The sequence below is a fragment of the Euprymna scolopes genome, chromosome 6 (genome assembly GCF_053919585.1).
Source record: "Euprymna scolopes isolate OS-2025 chromosome 6, ASM5391958v1, whole genome shotgun sequence".
NCBI lineage: Eukaryota > Metazoa > Mollusca > Cephalopoda > Sepiida > Sepiolidae > Euprymna > Euprymna scolopes.
Genome location: NC_136487.1, coordinates 126,868,952 through 126,879,437, shown reverse-complemented (window position 1 = coordinate 126,879,437; position 10,486 = coordinate 126,868,952). Strand labels below are relative to the sequence as shown.

The 10,486-nt window shown below is 49.8% G+C and overlaps 1 non-coding gene across 1 annotated transcript; it reads right to left on the bottom strand.

The window, feature by feature from the left end:
- Nucleotides 1–8,855: 8,855 nt before the first annotated feature.
- Nucleotides 8,856–9,053, bottom strand: LOC145278462 (U2 spliceosomal RNA). Its single transcript, XR_013868365.1, has one exon. It is a non-coding gene; the product is annotated as a U2 spliceosomal RNA (small nuclear RNA).
- Between the last annotated feature and the right edge of the window lie 1,433 nt (nucleotides 9,054–10,486).

Genomic DNA, 10,486 nt, shown 5'->3' with positions numbered 1-10,486 from the left:
AGGTCTAGAAGACTTGCATACTGACCAGTAGTATCGGGCACACATGTGGACTTGCGAATAATCTGAGTGAGGTCATAGGCAATGGCAAAATCATGACAGAACCTTTCTTCATCATCTGTCTTATTTGAGTGTGTCAGCCATTCCACGTTATGGACATTGAAGTCACCGCAAATGTGAATGTTAGCCGAGGGATGAGACGACAGAATGTGGTCAATTTTCTCAGATATACTCTTAAAGATAGTAACTCTGCTGTTGTGGGGGCGATAGAGGGCAAATATAAATGTGGTAAGCATATATAAAGTAAATTAGGGTCTTCTCTGGAGATATCCCTGCCACGCGGAAAGCCATCTTTAATGTAGCACATATTTCATGCCTATGGCGATCTTGGGGGTCAGATTTAGATGTTAAGTTAGAGTGTCCTTTAATTATGAACTCATCTAGGGAAGTGGTCGGCCCTATTCCAATTTTGCTTAGAAAGAATATGTCCACTTTTGTCTCCTGTAATTCGGTTTCAATCTCTGGAAGGTTGGAATGTAGACCCCTGATGTTGGAGAAGGAGACATGGTAGTAGGGGTCTACGTTGGAAGATGGGGTTCTAGGTTTATTCATGCTTTTTTTTTCTGGAGATATTTCATGTTGAGGTTTTGGGATTTGTGGAACAGGTCGGCATACTTGGTTAGAGCAGAACAGAGAGGGAAAGTAAGAGAGAAAAGACAGGAAATTTTTTTTTTTTTTTGTAGCACATAAGGTAAAGCCGTAACAATTACCCACTAGTAGTGCATCAGGAGACCCAACCAGAGACTACTGCATGGTTCAGAATTCATTCATCAAATGGCAATACAGCAGCCCTAGTACTTTGCACCTGCTGATAGGACAGCCTCCTCAGTGGTTAATCCAAGGTTCGGATCCCTGACTATCAGACGGATAATGTCAGCCCAGATGAAACAGTTACCTCCAGAACCCTTACTAGTGACATGGCCACAAGGATAGACATAGAAACAGAAAAATTTCCGACATCTCAGACTACTGTTCACGAAGTACTACCGCCCTGGAAAGCAGCTTTTTCTTCACCCTTTGTCAGAAAAATCACTCATTGGAAATGAGGACTGAGGGACAAAAAAGGAGAAGCGAGAGTTGCTGGAGCTGCCGATAACACATCCACAGTGCATTATCTACTCTTCATTTTAAAAAAAAATAACACAATAATGTATTATAATGCTTTTATTACGACACATTTCCATAGAACCCTTCTCTATGAAAATGTAACGAATTCGTTTATATTTTTTAAATCACCGAATTTTGTAATATGATTTTTACCGAAAAAAAAACAATTATAAGATAAGAAATATGTAATATAATATTATATCACAATAAGTACAGCATGTAGTAAGAACAGATACTACACTTTGATCTTGTTTATATATTTTATTGAGAAAGAAAAAATTGAACATAAAAAACGTACAAAAAATTCAATTCAACAAAATTAGGCACAAGGCCCTACAAGAAATTGGGAGGGGGAGGGTACAGGGTCTTTTTGACTATGTAACAGATGAGACTTTGAAGTCTTACTCTTGACTGGCAACATTTACCAAAATACCTCAATCACTCTGTGGATCCTAATCTAACTAATAACCCCAGCGTTCAATGTAAAATTTAACTATGTACAATTTGTATATTCATTTCTGTATGTTGTGTGTGCATTTTTTTTTTTTTTTTTTTTGTGTGTGTATGTGTGAGAAAATAAAGTTCGATTTCATTAGAAAGAGTTCTTGAATTAATTGGCATAAAATGTTCGTGGAGTGGGAAAAAAAAAAAACTAATGAAAATGTTCATTTCAAAAATAAGGAAAAAACTACTAATGTGTTGTTAGTAAGACCCCCCCTGTACTATTCTATGTGGCTAGATCCCCCACTGTTTTCCGGGGAACCGAAAACAAGCAGAGCATCCCTAATGGGGTTTGGGGAAGTCGCCTTAATGGAGGTGGGAGAAAATAAAGCAACGGATGGAGGGGGTAGGAAGGTGACCTCTGAGTAGGGGGATGATCGGGGGCATCAGAAAATAAAGATGAGGAGCAGGGGGGTTGGGCAGACTCAGAGGTTCTCTAATACCAAAAAATAAAATCAGGAACAGGATCTCATTTGTACCACCAGTCAAGAGTTACTTTACTGAACTTATAATGCTAACCTAGGCGGGATGGGTTCCGTAGGACCCAGCACCGCCCATGCCATGCCTAAGGAGGGAACACGTATTGAAACTTGGCTCCTCGACGGATGCACAAACTAGTGCTGTGCACCCACCTCTTGTCAAATTCCACTCTAGGCAACCTCTTCCAATCGCATCTGATCTTTACTTTAAGCAAATGTTTAAAGTAAACGATCAGATCCCGATCAGGAACAGATGTCCCTTCGTGGACCAACTTGAGGCGCGCGATCCAAATGGTCATGCGCGCTACTGCTAGGATCGCCAGGAAAACCAAACTTTCCTCCCTGGGGAACGGCGGCTCCATGTTGTACACAAAAGTTCCTACGTCGAGATCGAGCAGACACTCGGCATCGATGCGAGCTGTTACCCCCTCGACGTACCTTAATAGGGGCTGTATCCGGCTGCAACTAAAAAACGCGTGCTCGATTGTTTCGGGCTCGCGTTCGTCACAGCAAGGACAGAAGCGGCTGGTATGTTCTTTATACCGGAAAAGTACGTCGAAGAGGGGCAGCGCATTTCGGACCAGTCGCCAAGTCAGGGAGAATTCCGAGTTATTCAGAATCTCCCGTCCCGGCGCCCAACGCCATTGAGAACGGACAACCTCCATCGACCATCCCATCCGCCTACAAAGTGGATCCTTCGCGGTCCCCTCCACTAAATCCCGATACAGTTTCTTCCTTGGCTGATCGAGGACATTGGTCCCCGGCAAAGCTCTAAGAGCGGTTCGGCATTCGGAGAAGAACTTGGACTCCCCCTTCGGTCTACGACGACCTTCTACCGAAGGGTTGGGTTTGAGGTTGGGAAACGAGTTCTCAACCACAGGGACCCAAGGAGCGTCTCCTTCAAGCGAACGACCCAGGAAAGCCAATCTCTCGGCGTTTCTATGACACAAGAGACTGGGCTGACCCAGGCCTCCCTCGCTCGGATTTTGAACACAGACCTCTCTGCAGACATAATGCTTACCCTCGTTCCACAAAAGTGAATCGAGGCGCCCTTGTAAGCGGGTTAGTCGTTCTGCAGGGAGAGGAAGTACAGACAAACGGTAAAGGATGAGCGGAAAGACGTATGTAGCACACGCCTCCGCCCGACCCTTCAAGGACAATTTCCTTCCAATCCAAGTCTTTACTGACGATTTGACCTTAGACTGTACTTCCGACCAATTCTTTTCCAGCTGAAGTCCCGGTCCAAACCAGACACCGAGAATGCGGACCGGTCCATCGGTCCAGCTGAAAATACCTGGAAGCGAGTTTACCCCGGTCCAGGCCCCCAACCGCAGGCCAACAGACTTGCTACGGTTGAAGATGGCCCCTGTTACTTCTTCGTATCGAGCGAGCGCCTCGACCACCGCTTGAACGTCCGTGAGGCAAGACACGAACACGGTGACGTCATCGGCGAACGCGGAAACCCTGGCTCGTGTGCCTCCAGGGAGAGCTATTCCGCGCAGGACTGGTGTAGCCGCCTCGTCCCTTAACTTGCGAAGGAGGGGTTCCAACGCCAGGACATACAACAGAGGCGACAGCGGACAACCCTGTCGCACCGACCGAGAGACAGCGAATGACTCCGACAGCTTACCGTTGATCTGCACCGCTACCGTCGGCCTGTCATACAGAACAAAGATCCACTTGCGGAAGTCCGGATAAAATCCGGCAGCCTCTAGCACAGATCCTAGGAACCGATGGTCGACCCTATCGAATGCCTTGGACTGATCCAAACTGATCAGCGCGGCTTCGGCGTCGTCTTCTGTCCCCTCTATGATCGAGCGTATCAAGTGCAAATTGTCTTGAATCGATCTCCCCTTCACAGCATAAGTCTGGTCCGGTTCGATCAAGTCAGTGATGACAACCTGCAAGCGATTCGCAAGAATCTTTGCCAAAATCTTTAACTCTGTGTTTAGCAGAGTCAAGGGCCTAAAATCATCAAAGTTTTCCCTCCCACCATGCCGTTGACCTTTCCTCAGCAATGTGATCACACCCTTGGTCACCTGTCCAGGGATGGAACCCTGGGCAAACCAATGGTTGAACATATCCTTCAGAATAGGGACCAACATGGGCGACAGCCTCAAGTAAAACTCGTAGGGTAAACCATCAAGCCCCGGGGATTTGTTATAGCCGACCTGCTTCAACGCAGTAATGACCTCATGTTCAGTAATAAGACCATCACAGCTAGCCGCCCGAGCCGCCGTGAGGCGGGGCGAGTCAGCCAAATAGCTGCCAAACTCATCAACCCTGAGTCCGGGTAGTTGGGTGAAGCGCACCGATAGATGCTCCCGAAACCCCTCGCAGATCTCCCGAGTCGATACTAAGGGGTGTCCTTCCAGGTTATGTACTTTACGAATGTACCCATCCGAACCGCGCCTTAAAGCAGCCTTACGCTCAACAGCGTCAACATTCACAGCCTCGTTAGAAACTTTCTTTAACCTAGCCCTAACTACTTGACCTTCATACCGCTCGCTAGCCAAGCGGTTGAGATCTTGTTTAGCTAGTGCTAACTCTAGGGGGTCTCCCCCCTCCACCGCCCGGGTCAGCTTATCCTCTAAACGCTTCTTTGCCTTAGCCTTATCTATCGCGAGGCGTTGGCTATACTGGACAGAGAAGCGCCTAATTTTGGCCTTGAGACTAACCCACCACTTACTCCCTGTAACCGCCCCCACTAAAGCCCGCTGAATTAGCTCAGTGACCTTCAACCGGTAGTCCTCCAGCTCCAACAAGGTGCTGTTGAACTTCCAGTATCCGGCCAGTTTAGGCCTAGCACTTAAGCTCAAACGGGCCATAACAAGTTTATGGTCCGAGTGTCCTAGCAAGTGGAACGTGGGGCAAGATAGGAAGTCTACATCGCCTCTTCTAACTAACATCCGATCCAAGTAAGTGCTTGGATGGGAAGGCACTACAGGATGCCACGTCCACATCTCCCGCCCCGGATGATCCAGACGAAATCTGTCGACGAGATCGCACGAGGCCATCAGGTCAGACAGACTGCTGTCACACCACGCCGACCCGCTAGTCCCCCCGACCTTATCTATTTTGGGATCAAGGATTGCATTCCAATCCCCCATTAAAACTAACCGTTCCGGATCCACTAAGAAGCCCTCCAACCGTCGAAAAAAGGTTGCCCTCTCTACAGCAGCATTGGGAGCATAAACAGCAACAATCCGAAAAACACTACAATTAACAGCAACATCAACAACAAGCGCCCGCCCGTCCTCGCCTGCGTGAACAACATTCACCGACGCTGACAGGGTGCGACTCACTAGCAAGGAGATTCCACGACTATAGGTATTGCCATATGCTGAGTAGACATCGTAATCGTTTACCAGCACCTGACAATCCGCGTCACAAACAAAGTGGGTCTCCTGGATAGCGGCAATATCTACCTTGAGGGACACCAAGTCTCTCACAACGCGCGAGGCCTTGCTTCAACACCTGATGCCCCTCATATTCAATGTAGCCAAGTTCAAAGACATGATCACTTACCTCAAGCACTGTCATAGACGGGTCTGAAATCCTGGGCAGTGAGGACATGGCAGGCCTGGCCAAGGCTGCCGGTAAGTAAATCCGATGAAGGTGATCCATCCTTGGCCACGCCCCCCACGTCCAGGGGGAAGGTTAGTTTGAGTGCCCTGTATAGCGATGGGTGTACATACATGGGGATTCTACCCTCACATTTAAAGAAAATGTTGGTCAGTGAAGGATGGTCCCTATCCACCAGCTGCTGGCCTGGGATCGCATTCTTCGCTGCCTTAATCATTGCCCACATTCCTCCAGTCCTACCGTCCTTGTTGACCCTAACGAAAGTGGTCAACAAGGGAGCGTCCTTGAATTTAGTGGGGTCTGTTACTAGGTCTCCACCGACTTTTTCAAAGTTTTTGAGTTTATTGTACCGGACCTTCTGTTGTCCTTTAAGGTCCGGAGCCGGTTGGAGAGGGTCTGTTTCACAAATCCTGCTTCCTGGCAGGAAGGGGGGCTTTTTGGTCCGTTCAGTGCGGACTTTGGGAGTGGGGGAGGGGACCTCTTTTGGTTGATGGGGAGGCTGAGCGCTTGGGGAGGGGGTAGCCTGCTCGTTTTCTTCTTTTTGGCTCCTGTCACGGGATGAGGGGCGGGAAGAGTTTCTTGGGGCCTTTATAGGAGAGGGGGAAGGTTGTTCGGGTTGCTGGGGTGTTGGGATCACAGGGGGCTCATCCTGTGTTGTTGTTGCGAGGGAGTCCTTCTCAGTCTCAGTGGGGGTAGGAGGGTTTGCGCGTGTCTTGCGGCTTTTCCTCCTCCTGGCCCTCCTGATCTCTGTTGCGCTCAGGGCCATAGAGACTGTTGTTGTCTCTTCCTCTGCCTCTGACGCGGCCTCCTCCTCAGATTCTGGTAGTTTCCTCTTGTTTGAGGAGGAGGGTGTCTGTGTGTCCATTTTCTCCGTCTCGCTCTTCGGTTGTTCTTGGTCTTGGGTGACTGTCTGCAAGGATGGCTGTTTGTTGATCTTGCCTTTCTTTACGACCGTCACCCAGCCTGTCGGTGCCTCTGGAGGATTTGCGGCCGGCGCGGGAGCAGCGGCTTGATTTGTTGTCACGCTTGTTCCCGCCGCTTTTGTGGGCTTCTTCCCTCCGTTCCTCTTTGGACAGTCCTTCGCCATATGCCCTTGTTGTGTGCACAGCCAGCAATGAGGTCTCCTCCCTTCCACTATAAGGGAGAGTGTCCACTCTCCGAACTTGAGTGTGGCTGGGATGGCGTAGAATCCAGCCTTGTCCAGGACCATCTGTACTTTGTAGTCCCTGGTCATGATGTTTCTTAATCCGCGGACCGGGGTGACTTCCTCTACGTCTCCATACTGGCTTAGGATAGCCCCCAGTTGTTTGGCCTCCATATAGCAGGGGACGTTTAGAGCAGAAACATTTGCTCTCCTCTTGTTCATATAGATGGGTTGGAGCTTTATGTTCCTGCTCTGATGGCAGGTCCTGGACAGCCTGACTGCGTCTTCGGAGGTGGGGAGCAGAACATCCCACTGTGCGTAACTCCTTCTACAGATGTAGTTGGCGGGAATGTTCTGTTCCAGCAACACGTTCATCATGGTGTCCTTGTTGACGCCCGTCAGACCCCTTGTCTTGGTGTCTGAAGTTATCAGCGAGAGCACTCTTTTCTCCAGAACTTCCACTTGACCCGGGAGGGGTTGGATGTTGTTCCCCTGGGTATACTCCTTGTAAGTGGAGTCGAAGAGTGCTCTGTAGTCTTCGGGCGTCAACTTCCCTTGCTGCTCTTTGGGGCCCCATGCCGGTCCTCCATCCTGGTGGGTGTCAGCTGGACTCGGGTTGGGGGGCGTAGCTGGTGTTGTGGGGCTCTCTCTTGTTATGGGCATTTTTGGCTTCGGAACTGGGCCGTTACCAGGCAAAGTAGGCCATTGTGTCCTTGGCGTTGTTTCGTCCTGGCTTGGTTTGCTCTCCGGGCCGCTCCCCTTTCTTATTTTCTTCCTTTGCTGGGTGGCTGTCCCCTTGGGGGATGGAGGTGTCTCCCCTTCTGATGCCGTGTTCCCAGCTGGAGCCTTGGTGGGTACTGTCAAGGGTGTCTCTCCTTCCAGCTTGCTTTTGTTACCACTGGCCGGAGAGTCACCCCTTTTCCGTATTTGGTCCTCTTGGGGAGTGTTGGGGGGCCAATCACTGTCTTCCCCGCCGAATAGTGAGCAGATGGAGGCTATTACATCTTCGTCCAGCGCCTCGGTTTGGTCCGCGGTGCTGTTTTCCTCCTTTTCTGTTGGGGAGTCGCCCTTTGGGGGAGCGGGGGATGGGTTCCCCGGTCTTCCTCCCTTGGTTCTGCCGTCCTGGGGTGCAGCTGGTTGGCTGGGTTCTGCACTTTCCCCAGCTAGTGAGTTAACGGCAGCTTTTTCCGCTGGGTTGCCCTCGTGGGGAGCGGTTGCAGGTGCTTTTTGGGGGGTCGCCGTGGGCTGCGGCCCTACCCTCCCGCTTTCTTCCAAGGTCGCCGCGCGCCGGGGCCCTACCTTGTTTCCTGGCGCCGTCTCGCCGGGAGATGCATCAGCTCCCTCACATAGGGAGTCGTTAGCAGTTGAGATGCTGCGCATTTGGGGTGACGTACCCCTCCTGCCTGGCATCGTGGCGGTTGCACTGGCCGCTGGCGCGGACCAAAGTGTAGTGGGGGAAAAGAAAACCCAGGGGAATGGAGGGGGAGGAGGGGGAGGAGCGGACTTTGAAGAAATTAGAGTTTTTGACTTCCCCTCACGGGGATGTCGGGTTAGCAGCTCAGATCCCCCCGCGAGGGGGGAGAGCAGAGAAGAAAGACGCAGTGGGTGCTAGCGGGTCAGAGTGCCGCGTCGCAATTAAGAGAGAGAGGGGATAGGCATCCCTGCCCACAGAGGGGAGCAGAAACGAAGCACCCGCCCTACCCCACGTCACCCTACCCACTAACTTACCCCAACGGAAGCGAGAAAGAGAACCCTGTCTGCTCGATCCACTGGGAGAGCAGCGAAGATAGACAAAGTTTGGGCCTGGCAGGTCAGAGTGCTGCTCAGGCAATTAAGTGTGGAGGAATTAGACCATCCCCTGTCTCTAGAGGGAAGAGACCGGAACGAAGAAAAAACGCATGCAAAAAAAACAACAAAAGCAGGTCTCAACTACCAGCTAGTGGTGCTGGTCCCGAGATTCCAGTCTCCCAAAAAAGGGGATCGGTTTCCGGGTCCAAGCTCCCACAAATGTGGAGTCGGTCCTTTAGGTCCTGACTCCCCAAAGGAGGGGGTCGGTCCTTGCTAACGAAAGTTAGTATGAAAACACCTTAACCTAGCCCGAAAGCCCGGTGGCGGAAAGTTTAGTAACTGAGAGAACAGATACTACACTTTGATCTTGGCCAAAAAGCCAAGAAAAGGGTATTTATTTGCTCCCCCACTGAGCAAATTAGGCACAAGGCCGATTTTTAATGTGAGGGGTGAAAGGGGAATGGGGACCAACTCCCCGGGGAGTAGGGGAGCTGGATAGTGACAATTTGTATGAAGGGTTGCCCCTACATTGACCAAGCTCTTATATGTGGGATTGCCCACACATATGGTCTTTGCTTGCAGTATCTGCCGGAACAGATACTACACTTTGAGATATTAAATCCTTTATTCATGTTAAAAATACAGTGAAAATCAATAATGCACAAAAAACTTAGACACATGGCCAACTCAAAAGGAGGGATTGTGGGGGTCGTTGGTCATCCTTGTCACACCAGAACTAAACAAGATCAAAAGTTTCTCTCAGCTAGTATCTTCTTTCACTATAATATCGCATTCACCCTTTCGTACTGGGGGACGTCCTACTTAACTCCCAATTTTTTAAAACATTTTTTATTAACATGTAAAAAACAAAAAAGATAACTATAAAAATGGTACAATAATTCATTTGTGTCGAGGGCAGGGGAAAAAAAAACAAAAGGTGATTAGTAGGACCCTCCCAAGCCTGTCTAGTTGATAGACTGCCCGTTCCACTAGGTTTGTAAAAGGAACCTCACTTCTGCGGGTCAGTCTCTAAGTGGGGATGCTCTCTAGATAAGGGCGAATGGAGAAAAGAATTGTAAGCTGAGAGGCTACTTGTTTAATTTTACTTTACTGCGCGTTCCACACCTAGGCGGGGAACACGTATTCAAATTTGGCTTCTCTTCGTACACACAGACTTGCTACATGTATCAATCTTCTGTCAAATGCCGCGCGATCTAGCCTTCTTCTATCACATCTGATCTTCACCCGTAGTTGGTGTTTAAAGAAAGCGATCAGATCCTGATCAGAAAAAGACAACATCCCCCGGCAACCTTGCAGACGTGACATCCAAACCACACTTCTCACCACAGCCAGGATCGTAACGTAGATCATTTGTCTTTCCCAGTCCCACGGCGGCCTCACATTATCCACAACATTGGATACGGTAATTGGGCGAGGATGCTCAGGATCGATGCAAGCCATTACCTCGCTGACATACGACCAGTACCGACGGAGTTTGTGACAATCGAAGAAAGCGTTATCAGTCGTTTCTACAGCCGTTGTCCCACAACAGGGACAATCAGGCGACTCCAAAACCCAGAACTGCATTGTATGTTATTTAGTGGAAGTGCATTTCGGGCCAATCGCCAGGTCAGAGAGAACTCCGAATTGTTCAGATGACTCAAACCTGGCGCCCAGCTCCATGCAGAGTGGATCTCACTCTGCTGCCAACCGAAACGCGTGCATAGCGGGTCGTCGGCAGCCCTCTTCACTAGATCCCTGTGGAGTTCCCTACGAGTAGCATCACAAGGTCGCTGGACCTTGGTAGTCGTTTTAGCGTGGCTTG